The sequence below is a fragment of the Mustela nivalis genome (genome assembly GCF_964662115.1).
Source record: "Mustela nivalis genome assembly, chromosome: X".
Classification (NCBI taxonomy): Eukaryota; Metazoa; Chordata; class Mammalia; order Carnivora; family Mustelidae; genus Mustela; species Mustela nivalis.
Window position 1 is genome coordinate 99,157,430 of NC_139040.1, and position 17,361 is coordinate 99,174,790.

At 49.2% G+C, this 17,361-nt stretch overlaps 1 long non-coding RNA gene across 1 annotated transcript in view; it reads left to right on the plus strand.

Moving 5' to 3' along the window:
- The first annotated feature begins 5,953 nt into the window (after nt 1–5,953).
- LOC309856539 overlaps nt 5,954–17,361 on the plus strand; it is a 34,778-nt gene continuing 23,370 nt past the window's right edge. The window contains exon 1 of the long non-coding RNA XR_014307265.1: nt 5,954–6,209. This is a non-coding gene — a long non-coding RNA (uncharacterized lncRNA). The remainder of the gene's footprint in view (nt 6,210–17,361) is intronic.

A 17,361-nucleotide genomic window follows, 5' to 3' on the forward strand; every position in this document is an offset into this window, starting at 1 on the left:
CTCCCTTTGACCAAATTGCAGAAAACTTGACCTAGGCCTCCATATAATAGGAGTCACTTAGAGATTGTTAAAAAGCTCAGTCAGCTCAGGCTGCTGCCCCCAACTTCCAGGGCTTCTAAGCTCTGGTGGGTTGACCATTTTTCTTGGCAGGGGAGCATGGCCTCTGGTAGGAGGCTAGTTTTTGTCTTGCCCTGGTTGTTGGCCAGGCTGTGTGTATTTGATCACCAGCACCTACCCCACCACCTGTACGTGGAAAATACCGGTATCCCTTCTGCACCTGCTGTCTGTACAGGCTTCCTTTTCAGGCAGGGGAAGCTCTGCATGCCTTTCTGACTGCCTCTCAAGCCATCTGGGCCAAGCTGAGCTGGGCACGTCTCTCTGACATCATTCTTGTTGCAAGCCCCAAGATAGGCGATCCACACACACGTGCTATAGCCCTTGGGCACTGTCTTGGCTCCATGGAGGGCTGCTCTGAAAGACTCCTCTGCTCAGGGATTCCACCAAACTCATCTACCCTTTCCCTTGGCGTTCCTCTGATGCCGGTGCCAGGGGTCATCAGCTGGGCTTAGGTGTGGGTGCCTTAAGCTAGGGGTGCCGTTTCGATGCTGGGCTCACCAGTATCTAAGTGTGAATCTCTTCCCGGCCAATTCTCTCCTCTGGCCAGCTGGCTTAACCTTGATCTACGTTGAGGCTGGAACACGCCTTCCTTCCTGCTCTGCTGCTTGGAGCTCCGGTGTCTGTTCCAGGCCCCTCAGGCTCTTATTCTTTTGGCACACAGACACCCCTGCTCTCTCTCTCTCTCTCTCTCTCTGTGCTTGTCACTGAAAGCCCTGCCTTTCCAACTTTGGCCTCTGCTCTGAGTTTTCTAAAAGTCTATGCAGGAACTCCAATGGCTTCTTTGTTTTCAGCTGTATTCTCACCACACACACACACACACACACACACACACACACACACGCCATGAATGCCACTGCCATCATGCACAAAAGGCTTGTAGAGGCAAGAGGAAAAATGTAAGGAAAAAAAAATCCTGTTATTAGGAGTGTGATATTATACCATCACCATGGTTTTCTATTCTAATTATCAACCAAATGACCAAAGCTTAAAAGAAAGTGGCTGGCGGGTGCTGTTTCTAGGTAGGCTCCATGTGTTTATTGTACCTACCTTTCTCTGTGGACATCAACAGAAAGAATCTGCTAGAAGACTGCGGTGTTTTGCTGTCTTTCCTGCTTCTAATATGCGTATCACCCAGGATTGTTAGCATCCATGAGGCACAGCTCAGGGTCACACCTCTGGTGCCACATTGGATCAGCTCTGTATGACACACAGCATTCTTTTTTCTACTTTTCTTTTTTTTAAGTAACGGTTTTTATTTATTTGTTTGTTTGACACAGAGAGAGAGAGAGAGAGAGTGAGAGAGGGAACATAAGCAGGGCGAGTGGGAGAGGGATAAGCGGGCTTACTCTAGGCAGGGACCCTGATGCAGGACTCGATCCCAGGACCCCAGAATCACGACCTAAGCCAAAGGCAGGTGCTTAACCGACTGAGCCACCCAGGCTCCCCTTGTTTCTTCATTTTATATAACACTTGAACAATTCAAAAAACATAGGGCAGGGACAGGGGTAAGATTTTGTTAATTTGAATTTTTTAAATGTCATTCCCCCTCCCTGCCACATATATGTAGATTGTAAAAATCAACACAAATTCTTCCCTTCCCTTCAGAAGGGGAGGTAGAGACACTTTCTCTGCCTTTCTACGCTGACCTTGAATGTGTGGTTTGCTTTGACCAACAGGATCTTAGCAAATGTGATACAGCAGAAGCTTATAAAATGCTTCCGTGCTGGGGCTCATCCTCTTACACTCTCGGGGTTGAGGCAGGGAGACCTGCAGCCACCATCACATAAGTAAACCCCAGACTAGCCTGCTGGGTAATGAGAGACTAGTGGCCTAGTCACCCCTGAGACCTCAGCTCTCTTGGCAGCTGACCACAGGTGTGGGAGTGAGCCTGCCCAAGGTCAGAAGAATTGCCCAGCTAGGCACAGCACACACCGCCAGCCCACTGATCCTTGAGCTAAACAAGCTGTTCTTGTTCTAAGCTCTTGAGTTATGGGGTAATTTGTTACTCAGAAAAAGCTAACCGTTACAGGATGCTAAACATAACTGAATGTTTGGTGAACCGGCATTTTGTAATTCTGGGACTTATAGACTGAATATAAATTCTTTCCGTTCAGGAGTATAGATTTAAAAGACAGAGGCTGAATTTATTAAGTGTCCAGAAAGTACCTTATTTCTTTTTTAGAAAAGCTAATCTACATATTATTATGCTTAAAATGCAAATGTTAGAGCAGTATGCTAAGTATGACTATTAGATTAATTAAGCTTATGCTGTATATATGCTCGTATGTCCATGGAAAATTCTAGAAGAACCCCAAAGAAACTTAATAAGGATATCTCTGGGCTTTGGATGAGAGGTGGGATAGGGGTAGGAAGAACTTTAATTTATTGTTTATATCAGGTTTCTATCATGATTATCTGTTAATTTTATAATTAAAATAGTACTAAAATCTAAAAATTGAAGCCCATCACCAAATGGTTCAAGAGTCCAAGCCTGGCTCCAGGAACTGTGCTGTTTATTTCATCTGTATTCTTTTTTTTTCTTAAAAGCTCAGTGTCCAAAATACATCCCATTACTTCAGGATTTTCATCAGCGTAGGCGCCAGTGAATTGAGTTTTTAATCTGGTAAGCATTTGCTGCATGTCAAAAATACTGGCTTTAAAGAAAGAAAATGCTTATTTATTTAGTTTTGTATTAATTTCCCACCAACTTCCAAGAAATATTTGAAACTCCTAAGGTAATGCATTAATTAAACGCTGCTGAGGCAGAATTTCTGGCCAAATAAAAGACCTTGTATTATCATGGTGTTACATTTGCAAATTGAAAAAATAAAACAGCACAAAAATCCAACTCCATCGAGGGCTCCTAGATCCACCAAACACAGTCTGAATCGAGACTAGGATCAGGTTGTCTGAACTGGGAGATGAAGATCTCAAACAGAACGAGGCCCCGGATAGTTGGCATTAGCTGCTGTTCAAGCCCATGGCTGCCAGGGCCTGAGAAACTGGACCACAAGCTTTAGGGTCCCCTTGGATTTGAGTCCCAGGACCCAACAAAGCAACGCAGTAAAGAGCCTGTGGGAAGCTATGCTGCCAAGCTCTGATGGCCTAATCCAGTCCTCGAGTGGGTTGGTTAACCACGTGACCAAATGGCAGCTGAAGACTGTGCCATCAGCCTGCCTATCACACGCTCATTGCAGAGAGGCAGTAGGAAGCTAACCCTTGGTTTAGGCTGTGGAAAACATTCCAGGATCAGAGTCTGTAGTGGATGTCTCATAGATGATGCATTGTATGATGAGTATCTTGGCTTTACGGTGCTTTGCCTATTGTGATTTATAAGCAATAGATTTTGGTCATTTGAGGGACCAGAGAGAGAGAGTGTGTGTGAGAGATCACAGAGGCAGAGGGAGAGGGAGAAGCAGACTTCCCGCTCAGCAGGGAGCCTGAAATGGGGCTCGATCCCTGAGATCATGACCTGAGCTGAAGGCAGACGCTTCACAGACTGAGCCACCCAGGCATCCCCAAAATATATTTCTCATAGATATTTGGTCTTCATCCATTGTTCCTGGTTTACAGCTCCTAAAGCCCTTGGCCTTTCCTGTGTGATAAGAGCAACTGGGGCACCTTGTGTCATATTTGGTGTTTTGTCCTCAGTTCTTGAAAGTGCTTCAGAGCCATAAAAGTAAATGAGTGCCTGGTTATTCACAGTAAATCCCTTTCCATCACTGCTGGGTGTATGTTAAGGGATGACTATTGGAAAATGCCTAAGGTTGGGGGCTGTTGCCAGGGAAACCAACCATGAATAGAGGGTTTGAAATTTTCAGGGTTACCCCCCCGATTTCTGGGGAGGGGAGAGAGATGGAGGCTGGCCAATGATGTAATCAATCACGTTCCTTTAATGAAACCTCCATAACCCCCCAAAAAGACTGCGTTGGGAGAGCTTCTGGGTTGGTGAGCTCATGAAGATGGCGGAACTGGAGAGGGCATGGAAGCTTTTCATCCTTTCCCCAGATCTTGCCCTGTGCCTGTCTTCTATCTGGAGGTTCCTGAGTGATGTCCTTTTATGATAAACCAGTGATCTAGTAAGTATGTTTCTCTGAGTTTTGTGAACCACTCTAACAAATGAATTGAACTTATGGAAGAGGTGGTGGGAACCTCTGATTCATGGCCAGTTTATCAGGAACACAGGTGACAATTCGGACTTTCAACTGGCCTCTGAAGCTCGTGTGTGTGTGTGTGTGTGTGTGTGTGTGTGTGTGTATTGGGGGAGCGGGGAGCAGTCTTGTAAGACTGAGCTCTTTTCTTGCGGGATCTGACACTCTCTTCATGTAGACTGTGTCAGAATGGAGTTAAATTGTAGGACACCCAGCTGGCATTGTTTGATAGTGTGGGGGGAAAATGCCCCCCCATATGAATTGGTACCAGAATCCTTCTTGCAAGCTGCCCACGTACCCAGACAATGCTTCTCATAAGGACAGAGAAGAAGTACATTTGCAGTGATACCTGTTGATCAGGGTCAAAATGAAATGAAGGGCTTTCGGAACAGTCCTACTGTCTTGGAAATCCATACTCTGGTGTGCCGAGCATGAGCCCAAACAAAATAAATTTGGGATGTTGACAGAAGACCTCATAGGTAGCCTTAGTCAAAGTTTTTTTGTTGGGCAGAATATAAGCCTAATTACGCTGGCTCAATTAAAGAGATCTGTTTTTTTAAAGATTTATTTATTTATTTTAGAACGAGAATGCGAGTGGGGCGTCGGGGGAGGTGGTGCAGGCGGAGAGGGAGAATCTCAAGCAGACTCCCAGCCAAGCACAGAGCTTCACCCGGTGCTGGACACCATGCCCCTGAGATCATGGCCTGAGCTGAAACCAAGAGTTGGACGCTTTGCCGACAGCCACCCAGGCGCCCCTACAGAGAACATTAATAAAGACATGCAGGGCATCTTACGGGACCACAAACTGGTTTGGGGGCTGGTATTGCCAACAAGCTGACAGGGTCCAGGTTAGCCAGACTCTTTTTCTCCTTGGGGGCCTAACATTCTCTAATTTCTTCCTTTTCCCACTTAGCTCTGTAGGTAGATTTTTCAGTGTACTCATCAGCGCACCTATAGCTGAAAAAGGTTGCTCCATTCCAGTTCTGTGGGACCTGTCTGAATCCAAACAGACACGCTAAAGGACTATATCCAGTTTGGTGACTCTTGGTTGAGGTTTCTGGTGACTCTGACACAGCTGTGTGTTTCCTTCAGTCAGAAGGCTCATGCCTGGTTAAAGCAGATGTTGGCAGCACCCTGTCTATGGTCTTTATTGTTTCAGTGCCTGCCGGCTGCATTTCCAACCGGCAGCCCCCACATCTGTCTGTCTGGGGGCTTCTCTGGCATGGACTCAGCTGAGCGTCGGCATGGGTGGCTGGCCAGCAGTGGCTAAGCCCATGAACCCCCGGGGACAGATGAGAATGAGTGTGGAAAGACCCTGATTTTTTTGCCCCCTTGGTGGGAAAACCCCAGGGCTTGTCTTCTAGACCATTCTCCAGTGGGGCTGAGCTCCAGTTACCCACAGTGGTAACTTGCTTGACAAGGCATCCGGCAGTCGCTGCTTCCCCGTTGCCATTGGCCAAAGTCACTTAAAGCATGAGGGGGGCAGAACTGTCCTTGGGGCCGACCTGGGAAGGTTTCTCTTGTTAGAAAGCAAGGAGAGGTGGCACATCGGCTCACGATAAAAAGATTTACACCCACATGGAAATCCACAGTGCGGAGGGTGGGGCTGGGCTGGAAACCATGTGGGTGGAGATCAAAGGCAAGGGGAACAGAAGTCATATTGTTCTAGGAGCATATTACAGGCTGCCAAACCAGATGGGGGACGTTGATGATGGGTTCCTGGCCGAGACCACACAAGGGGCCTGAAGGCGAGACACCCACCGATGGGGGGCGCCACCAGCTGGACGGCCGCACAGAACTTCTGAACCAACTCCTGACTTGCCTGGCTGGCCGGTTCACCTCTTGTAAGATTGAACAGTGACAGGAAGGATCGCTACTCGGGAGTTAATTCAAACCAGGAAGGAGGAGCTGCTGGTGAGAGAGCGGATGGGGACTTGGGAGGTGAGTCTGTTCTCTCCGAAGGGGGTCATCAAGAGTGGGCTGCTCAGACTTCAGAAGGCTTGGAGCAGGGGTTACGGGGCTCTGGATCCATGCATATCCCCAAGGGCTGATACGGTTCCCACCCCCGACTCTGGGCTCTGCCTCCAGGTTTCTGATTGGGTCACTTGGGAGCGAGACCAGGCTTCTCAGGGGTTCTTACTGCAAACTGGGGGCAGGGGTTGCGCAGAGGACCCTTTGAAGAATAGTGCTTTAGAGAAAACAGATGTAGGGAGTCACAGCTTTCGATGTTTATACGGACCATCCAGAAGGTCGGAAGAAGGCAAAAAACAAAATTCCAAGTCCATCACCACCAAGGAGTCTAAGGAGAAAGGAACAGTGCATCTGACTAGGAGCTGGGGTTAGGCTCGGAGCCCTGGTGAGTACGATTTTTAGGAATCGCACAGAAGAGCTGGCGTAGAGCCAACAATGAACACAAAAACAGTTGCAAGAACAGTTGAGCGTGGTGGCAGGCAGGCGACAGAGCGGACTGGGGTTTCAACAATCTCGGGGCATCCGTGAGGGTTTTTTTAAGTTAAATTCTGAGTCAGAAGGTGAACTAGAAAAGCTTCTGCTCAGTGCTGGGGCGGCGGGGGGGGGGGTTCTGATGAGCCGAGGTTCACACATGACAAGGAAGTGGCCATTACTAGACACCTTTCTGGGCAGACACTACCTCATTTAGTCCTCGAAGCAACACTGCAAGGTAGGCATTCCTTGTACCCCGTGGCTTTCTGCTCTTCGCAAGTGGGAGAAATCCAGCTCACACCAACTTAGACGCAAAGAGAATGGATTGATTCCTGTACCTGGGAAGCTGGGCAATGGGGCTGATGGGAGGCATAAATGGGGGTCTAGGGACACAAATGATATGGGTCAGAGTCCTTCTCATTCTTTCTCTCTCTGTTCTTCTCACGGGCCTCCCTTTTCTCCAGTAGACAGACATCCCACACATGGTGGGGAATATGGCCACAGCTGGGTGTCTGCCTTATGGCCTTCTAATACCATGGACATCAGGCAATGGACCATCCCTGCTAGTTTCAGAAGGCCTCTAATTGGCCTAATCATCTCAGTGCTGTTCCTGAGTGGGCAAGTGAGTAGGATATTCTCATTGGCTACCCTGTGTCACATGCCCTGAGGCTGAGTCAGAAGTGGGTGGAGCTTGTTACCAGAAGAAGAGACCTGGAGTGCAGAGTTCTGATTAATCCCAAACAATCACAACCACGTTTCCATTCCCATTTTATTGATGTGGAAACTGAGTCTGAAAGCGGTAAATGAAGTCGCCCAGATGATATTACCTGGTATGCTGCAGAGCCAGGATTCGGCCCCCACACTGTCGCTTCTGCCAAACAGAGGTGTGCAGGATTGGAGAAAGAAGACAGAGACTGGAGCTGGTTTTCTAGAAGGGTGTTAGCGAAGAAGCTACTCACGGCCCAGGCTCCCTTTCCGGGGCCGGTGAACCCCTCTCCCTAGTTGCTGTGAGAGTTGCCGGCTGCCCCTTCTCCTGACAGTTGCCTCCAGCTAGATGGGGGCCACCCATCCGAAATGCCTGGGAGGTCCCCCATACCCTAGGGTGTCCAGCCGCCAATGGCCAACTATGGTGAGAAAGTCTGGTTGGTCCCCTCACAATGCGGAGCTCCCTGTAGAGCTAAACCCAGGTGAGACTTCACCTGAATCCACAGCTCCGTTCTCCCCCTTCTCTTACTCCCTTAGAGATTGTCCTCATTCGTTCACTTGCCTAAACCCCTGTCTCAGCTTCCGCCTCAAGGGAACTTGACCCAAGACTGGTATTAAAAGTCAAAATCGTGATAGCAAACTAGCTGTCAATCCATGGGTGCCTGGAGAGGAGCGGGAAAACAGGTGTAGAGCCGGCCGCCTTCCAGCCAGCAGGAACACCAGACGCTGGGAGAGGTGGGAGGGGAAGGAGAAGAGGGGACAGGTGCTGGAGGCATTTATTTAAATTCTGGCAAAATGTACGTCACCTAGAATGGACCACTGTTAATATACAGGACAGTGGCATCAGGTATGTTCATGTCATTGCACAACCTTATCACCACCACGCACCTCTAGAACTTTCTCATCCTCCCTAAGTAGAACTCTAGACCCATTATACAACAGCTCCCCATTCTCCCCAATTTCCCCAGCGCCTGGCAACCACCATTCTGCTTTCTGTCTCTAGAGACTTCAAGTAGATAGACTCACAGCGTTTGTCCTTTTGTGACTGACTTATGTCACCCAGCATAATGTCCTCAAGGTTCATTTGTGTTGTAGCCTGTGTTGGAATTTCCTTCCTTTTGAAGGCTGAGCACTATCGTATGGAGAGACCCCATTTTGTTTATCTATTCACCCATGGACAAAGCCTTGGGTCGTTTCTACCTTTTGGCAATTATGTGTGTGCGCATAACTGTTTGATCCCCTGCAATTCTTTAGGGCCAGCCCTCAGAAGTAGAACTTACTGGATCCTCTGGTAATTTTTTATGTGTTTTTTAGCTGTTTGTCCCAGTGGTTGTGCCCCTTTACCTCTGCACCCCCAGTGTAAGAGTGCCCATCTCTCCCCATCCTTGCAACAATTGTTAGTTCTTGTTTTTTTTTTTTTTTGTTTTGTTTTCTTTGTTTGTTTCTTTTATAATGACCATCCCCATGGGTGTGAAGGGGAGGCAGGTGTTTGGGGAGGCCAAAGGCTGCAGAGCATCCCCATGTCTCTCTACAGCAGCTGCTGGGATGATGGGGCTGAAAATGTTCTGCCACTAATGGCAGCCTCATGGCGTCCAGGTCAGGGGAGGGGGGCTGGGTCCCTCTCTGCCTTCACGACAGGGGAGGGGAGTGGTGAGGTGCTTTATTGCTTCGGTGTTTAAGATTTTCCTCACCGTTCTCTAAATCTTTTTGCCCATGGGTGCACACAGAACCCCGCTGGGCTGGGGAGGAGGAGGAGGAGGATTTTAGTGACAAATTGCTCTGTCCTCGGATGCAGTTCTGTGGTGTGGGGTCAGGCTGTTGCTTGTCAGTACCCAAGGCTGACTCTTTCCAGAAGCACTGGAGACATGGGGTGGGAGGGGGAGGCCCAAAGTTCTCCAACCCCCTGGGGGTGCCCAGGCACCAAGAACCCCAGTGTGGACCCCACCAAGCCTGGTGGGATTTCCCTCTGCCTGTTGCTCATGGTCTTAGGTTGAGTTCCCCTAAAAGCAGACACCCCAGAGAAGGATTTCAGCCCTGGTCGTTGACATGGGAAGTGAGCCCAAGAGGCACAGTGAGAGGAAGTGAGACAAGGCAGGAAGGAAGGCCAATGAAGGTGCTTCCTTGAGCGCGTTTCCACCATGGCTAGTTCAGGGGGAGTTCAGTGCCGCAGGGAACCTTCTCAGAGACTGTCTGGAACACGGCTCAGAACTGCCCAATGGAGAGGTAAGGAAGCTGGGCATTTCTCCCGGCCCCCACTGTCGGACGGCTGTTCCGGAAGGAGCTGATTCCTTGGCTCTTCCAGCCTGCCGGGACCTGGTGAGAGCACACCCCTGCAGCCAGAGACTGGCCTCGGACAGAGGGACGAAAAAAGCAGCTGGTGTGTGACCCCTGGGGTAGGCTGAGGGGATACAGGCAAGGCGCTGACAGCATCTGTGACATTTTCCTTGACATTAACGTGTGTTGAGGAAGGCGCTGACGTCAACCTGGTGGAAGGTGGGAAGGTCACCATGGAGGGTGCGGTCCTCAGCCTGGACGGAGTGAACAATTTCAGACTCTCAATTTTGTGTAGTAGTTACTGGGCCCCTACTTCATACCGGGCACCAGACTATGAGTTGTCCTCTACAGTCTCATACTTGATCCTCACGGCAACCTTGTGAAAGAAGAGATGAGTTGAGTGCCGTTTTTTCTTTGTTTTAATTTAGAGAGAGAGAGAGTGTGTGTGTGTGTGTGTGTGTGTGTACAAGTAGGGAGCAGGGGCAGAGAGAGAATGTCAAGCAAACTCTGTGATGAGTGTGGAGTCCGACTCGGAGATCGATCTCACAATCCTGAGATGGTGACCTGAGCCAGAACCCAGAGTTGGCTGCTTAACCAACTGAGCCAGGTGCAGATGAAGAAAAGGCTCAGAGAGGTTAAGAAAATTCCAGAGGGTCACACACAGGGTTGTCTTGGTATGTCTGGTGTTCCACTGCTCCTCCCAACAAAGTCACCCTTATCGGCTCTGAGGATGGCTTGGAACTGGGTGGACTGGGACTTCTGCTGGATGATAGTTCCAGGATCCCCAAATTGCATTGTGACTGCGTAGATGTGTGACGCTGTCTGTGGTCCAAATGATGTTGCCCCGGGGGTAGTAAATCGGTACAGCCACTCCGGGAAACAGTGGAGAGGCTCCTCAAAATATTAAAAATAGAACTACCATGTGAGCCAGCAGTCCCACTTTTGGGTATATACTGAAGGGGATGAAATCAGTATCTGGAAGAGATATCTACATGTTCCTGTGCATTGCAGCCTTATTCACAACAGCCAAGATATGGGAATAACCCGTGTCCATCAGCAGATGAACAGATAAAGGGGATGCGGTATATATACCATGGGATATCATCCAGCCAATAGGAAGAAGGGAATTCTGTCATTTGCGACAACCTGGATGGACCTTGAAGGCATTACACTGAGTGAAATAAGTCAGATGGGAAAAGATAAACACTGCACGGTATCATTCCTAGGTGGAATCTAAAAAAAGAAAGAAGGCAAACTCATAGAGACAGAGAGTATGAAAATGGTTGTGTGGAGGTGGGGGAGCTAGGGAGGGGCTGGTAGAAGGGTCCCAACTTTGAGCTGTGAGATGAATAAGGTCGGAGGATGATCTGATGTATAACAAACATGGTAGCTCTGTGTTGCATGGTTGAAGTTTTCCAGGAGGGTGGAATTCTGATGTTCTCACCCAAAAAAGGGGTGGGGGGAAGAAGGGGCTAGATATGTCAGTTGACACAAATGTTAATGAACTAGAAGGGGGAGGGACCCTTTTACAACGTGTATATAATATATACACATGTGTGGGGTCACCAGCATGTGCATTAAAGATCTAACAATTTTGTTTCTCAATTACACTCAATAAAGCTGAAATTAAAACAAACAAACAAACTGGGCCTTGCCCTGGGGAAGCTGCCATGAGCCATCCACTCTCTGAACACCCTGGGCCACAGAGTTATCCAGTGTCTCTGAGCTCTATTCCACTCTCCCTTCAGCTGAGGAGTCCGGATCAGGCTGCCTTGTGTCTAAGCCTCCGCCCGGCTCTGTGAGTCTGGGATCCTGTGTGAGGTCAAGGCATGGCTCTGAGCTTCGTAGGCTCAGAAACCCAGTCTCACGTTTGTCTGTGTGAGTCACCTCTGGAACCAAGTTCACACGACGATGTTAGACGGAGCCAGAAGGTTAATGCCGTCTTTGACAACCAGAAACTGGTTGGCTGAATGCTGCCGTTAGCTGGCCTCTGACCCTGGACATTAGTCACAGGGCTGTCCAGTTTTCTGGGGTTTGAGTGGAGGCACAGACTCTAAACGTGCTCCCATGGCCCCTTCGTAACCCTGGAGTGGGCCACACCTGTCAAAGATGTGGCTATTTGAGGTGGCCTGGTGGAGGGTGACATTTTCCCTGAAAAGTGCTCCCATGGACACTCCTGATTCCTGTTTGTGCCTCAGTTTCCCTCAGGGTTCAAACAGCAAGTGGTGGGCATACTCAGAGTAAGATATTTTGAGGAAGGATTACTTCAAAGGCCCTGTTCACAGAGGAATGACTCAGAACATTTCGAACCTGGCTGGAGAAGGAGCCTTATGGAGGGGCCATGAGTGGCCTTTGGGTGTGGTCAGCCTGAGGTGCCCCTGAAATAGGGAGCCAGGCGAAAAAGTAAGTTCACCCCACTCCCCTTCGGATCACCTTCAGGGGTTTCCATTGGCCCAAGTCCAGTGGAAACCACAGAGCTCAGCCTGCCTGGGGCCAGCGCAGGTGGGAGGGAGAGAATGATTCCAGAGGGGAAAACACAAGGTGCCCAGCTCGGCCCTCGCAGCTCACTGTCTGATGGACACATTCTAATTTCCTAACAACTTAAATTAGGCTGCTGCCAAGTCTCGCTGGCCGGGGCACTCCATCCCTCCAAGGTCACTTTGCTGTCCTGTGTACAGTGTTGATGGCCTAGTTTACTCCTCAGGGGCAGGCTTACTGCCTTTATTTTCAGCTGTCGGGGAGGAGCCACTTTCTGGCCCTGGACGGGGACATAAATAAGGCTGACTGAGGGGTATTTGAGAAGGGGAGGTGCTCTCAGTGGAACTGAGAGGCGGGGAGCAACTTGGATCTTTCCTTTTGCCACAGTGGTGGCTGTGAACGTAGGAGGGCACTGCGTGCCATGGGCTTCTTACTTTTTATTGTGATTGTTTTAGGTTGGGGAGAAAATTGTGTGATTCCCTGGCCTTTCTCTCTTCCCTCCCCCCCACCCTCCCTCCATCCTTCTTTTGCTCCCTCCTACCCATCTCTTACTAAGAATTTCAAATAGGGCACCAGGGTGGCTCAGTCAGTTAAGTGTCTGCCTGCGGCTCATGATCCCGGGGTCCTGGGATCGAGCCCTGCATCAGGCTCCATGCTCAGCGGGCAGACTGCTTCTCCCTCTGCCTGCAGCTCTCCCTGCTTGTTCTGTCTCTCTCAATCTTTCTCTCCCTCTGACAAATAAAAAAAATCTTAAAAAAAAAAAAAAGAATGTCAAACATACACATAAGTAGACAGGCTAGGGAAGTGAACCCCATGTACCCATTACCTAGCTGTAGCAGTTATGAATTCATGTCAGTTCCGTTTGGTTTCATTTCTAGCCCATTTGCACCCCCCTGCCCCAGAATGTTCTGAAGCAAATCTCTAATGTCCTATCACTTACATATGAATATTTCAGTATGCATCTCTAAAAGAGCATACTCTTTTCCCAATATTCATATTTTAAACACATTTTTAAAAAGATTTAAGTTATTTATTTGGGAGATAGAGAGAGCGCATACAAGTGGCAGGGGGCAGGGGGAAGAGAAGCCAACATTCCGCTGAGCAGGGAACCTGATGCGGGGCTCGATCCCAGGACTCTGGAATCAAAGGGTTGGGATCAGACCTGAGCTGAGGGCAGACATTGAACTGACCCAGGTAAGCCACCCAGGAGCCCAGGTTTTGTCCATTCTGAAACTTCATACAAGTGGAATCATCAAGTGTATACTCGTGTATCTGACTTCTTCCGCTCAACAGCGTATCTGTGACCCTATTGTTGAGAAGAGCTTGATCTTTGGCCTTGCTTGATAGTAGTCTATTACGTGACCAACACCAGAATTCGTCCATTGTCTGACTGACAGACATTTCGATTGTTTCCAGTTTGGGGCTATATGACTAAAGCTTCCAGGAACATCCTTCTGTGTGCCTCTTGTTGGAACAGGAACTCATTTCTCTCCTGACTCCCTTCTTGAGTGTGAAATTATGGCTAGGAGGGAAGAATGCCTTTTCTTTCCTCACTGACTGCAGGGTGACCTTCCATCTCTTGGTCTTTTCCCCTCACCTGCAAGCTGGTGAGGAGATTGCCCTTTTCCACCAAGCCACCCCTCCCGGTGAGGGGGTGGCTCTTGGGTGAGGGGAGACCCACCTCACCCAACCATCCGCTTACCTGTCCCACCAGTACATTCTTTCTAGGACAGTCTTCCTGTCAACTCACCTCCTTCTTAAGTAAAAAAACAAAGCAGGACAAGATCATACAAACGAAACAGCTTCCCTTGACTCTACATCGCACTCTAGCTAAGAACCTGTATCTCTCTTGCCCCTCAATGACCAGAGTCTTCAAAGTGTAGTCTGCGCCCGTCGACTCTACTTCCTTCTCTGCTCTTCACTTTTTATCTCCTGGACACGCAGCCTCAGCCACCATCCCCTCTCAGAAACTGCTCAGTCCAAGGTCATTGTTAATTCCCTTTGCCAAAGCCTAGCTTCACGTGTCTGTACTTGCCTCATGTATTTAGATATCTGTGCTGGGTCAGCCCACACAGTTCGGTCCCAGTTTGGGGATGGGTGAAAGTGATGACTGGGACCCAGGTCAAGGTTGCTTTTAGTTTGGTTGACTTCCATTTTTTTTTCTTTTAAAGATTTTATTTATTTATTTGACAGACAGAGATCACGAGTAGGCAGAGAGGCAGGCAGAGGTGAGGGGGAAGCAGGTTCCCTGCTGAGCAGAGAGCCCGATGCGGGGCCCCATCCCAGGACCCTGAGATCATGACCTGAGCCGAAGGCAGAGGCTTTAACCCACTGAGCCACCCAGGCGCCCCAGTTTGGTTGACTTCTAAAGCAATGCCTAAACCATGCAAAGGATTGGAACAAGACGTTGATACCAGTAGTGGGTGGCTCCCCAAGACACTGCAGGATCAACTGAGGCATGCCCACAATTCAATGGGCCAAGCACTCCATGGGAACTGAGAGAATCTTCCAGATAATGAATGGTGAGCTCACTGCCTTCTATATCCATGGTCATGCCAACACCCCAAAACAGCTTTAACTATCCCATAAGGTGACTCTGCTCCCCAGAAAGCCAGAGTGTTCCCTCTGGACCCTAGATCTTACAGTTCTTGATGTGCCTGCTCCAAACCATTCTCCCTTTATGGTCACTTACACTACGGGCTCTGGGATATTTTATGATGTCTACCAGAGGGGTTTCTGCGGACTGACCTGGCCATGACCTTCCCTGGCCGTCCTGCTCCATTTGGTGTTATTTCTGGCTCTAGGTTTCCCCGAAGCAGACTGGGAGATGGGAACTCGGAGCAGGTAGCTAATGTGGGAGCTGGTGCCAGGAAATACAGGGGAGTAGGGAGGAGTGAGGTGGGAAGGGGACAAAGCCAGTACACTGGGTTGCTGCAGTGGGCAACTGGAGCTCAGTCCCCTCAGGAGGTCCTCTGAGAACCTGCGTGGGATCCAGCTCAGGAAAGAGAACGCTGGGGCACTTATCCAATGGCTCCTGCTCCCCTCCCAGCCCCTGCCAGACTGGGTAAAGGGGATGAGGAATGTAGACATGAAGGCAAGAGCAGTAGCAGCCATCTTGTAACCGTGAGGGTAGGGCCAAGAGAATTGAAGACTAAGGGGCTGACATTTTCAGACCCTTCTTTGCCTACCTCCTTTCTTGTCCCGTGAGCAAAACGAATCTTACTTGTTTAAGCCACCATAATGAAGTTTTTTGATACATGTAGCACGAAGAGAATGCACTGCTTGATTCTTCCTTTAAGATGGAGGCACTCATTTCCCCAGCTGCAGACAGTGTTGAATGCTGGATGTCACCCAGTCCAAAACAGTTCATAATTTCCATAACTTCTTCCAAGATTCCACATCCTGATTTAGCCACCTCTCTTTCTCTGGTTTGTGTGTTTATCTGATGTGCTCACTGGGCTGTAAGTTTCTGAAGGGTGGGACCATGCCTTCTGTGACTTTATGCTTTCGGTACCTGATCGAGGGACTGGCCCATAGCCTACTATGTATGTTTTAGGCTTCATGATCTTTGACTATCCAGATTGTTCTCTTCCGAATGTCCCATTTGCCAATGATCTCTCAAAGTCTGATTTTCAGAACTAAGCTGAATGTACCAGGAGTGGTCTTGACAGGAGTGAGGGCAGGATTTTTTTTTTTTAAGATTTAATTTATTTATTTGACAGAGAGAGATCACAAGTAGGCAGAGAGGCAAGCGGGGGGCAGCGGGGGGCAGGAAGCAGGCTCCCCGCTGAGCAGAGAGCCCAATGTGGGACTCGATCCCAGGACCCTGAGATCATGACCTGAGCCGAAGGCAGAGGCTTAACCCACTGAGCCATCCAGGTGCCCCGGTCAGGATGCTTTTAAATTTGTTTATTCAAAGTGAGCTTACTGCCCACTACATTTATTTTTGCTAAAGCAACATTTCTCACACCGTATACCAGGGCCCCTGCTTTCTAGATCTGGACAGAACTTTATGATTCTTCTTCTTCTTTTTTTCCCCTATGAAATGTCACCATTTGCCCAGGCGTTGACTTCCAGTCCTAGTTTATACTAGAACGGAACCTGATTCTTACCATTTCATTTTCATATTTGAATGGACCTGACTTTGAGTTCTGCAAACCACCAGAAACCCTTCATGGAAGAGGTTGAGGGGACATAGAAATAGTAAGTGAAGAGCTTACTATTTTGACAGACTCACTCTCTTGCAACAGTCCGTTGAAACATGATTGGAATCCAAGTGGATTATCCAGTCTTTAAACTACCGCACCAGCTTGGGGGCAGCCTGGAATTTGATAGGTCTGTGTCTTTCATTGGTCCACCTGCTCCCTGCATAAAATTGTTGAAGGGGCCTGGAGGGGAGTGTGAAAGTGTATCACCTACTTCGGAGTTTATGAGATTGAACTCAAGCCTTCTTCCATCACCACACCACCTGGCTGGAGCAGGGCTGACAGTAGGCAAGGGAGAGAGAGGGTCAGATGGGGGCCGGGGAGGGCTGGTGTGTATCAGTCCCTGCCCTTACATCAAATCCAAACCATTTCTTTTTGGATGGCCTACTCTTTAACGTGCTCAGTACCTCTTCTCCCCTCCACTAGTGCAGAAAATGGACAGCAGGTTGGCTCCTGGGTCCAGACATGAGTTGCTGCCAGCCCTTCATGGGGATGGTGGTCGAGCCTTGCCCCTGCCAGCTCCGCGGGCCCTGCCTGCCAGGCGTGTCCTCTTGGTCCGGACGCATTGGTGCTGGGAGCACGTTTTATGATTGTGTGCTTTCTCTTTCTTCCAGGATTAAAATTTTATTCTCCACATGTCAGCCTGCTTATTAAGAATCTCCCAGGTGCTCCCACCTCAGCTCCGGCCCCTGCTGCTGTTTTCTCGTGGACCCTGGGCACGTGCTAAAATGTCCTGCTTGGGTCTCAGCTCGTTTGTGTCCCAACTAACTCAAGCCATATGGAAATTTCTCTGTCCTCTACTCCAGGGGAAAACGTCAGGGTTAACCCCCCACTCCCCCTTACGAATGGGGGCCCTCCCTTTCCTTAACTGAGAGCAGCTCTTAACCTTTTCTGTGCCAAGCACCCCTGGATCCCACTTCTCAAACTTAAACATAGACAGGGCATTACCCCAGAATCTCATTACAAAGCAGATTCTGATTCAGTAGGTC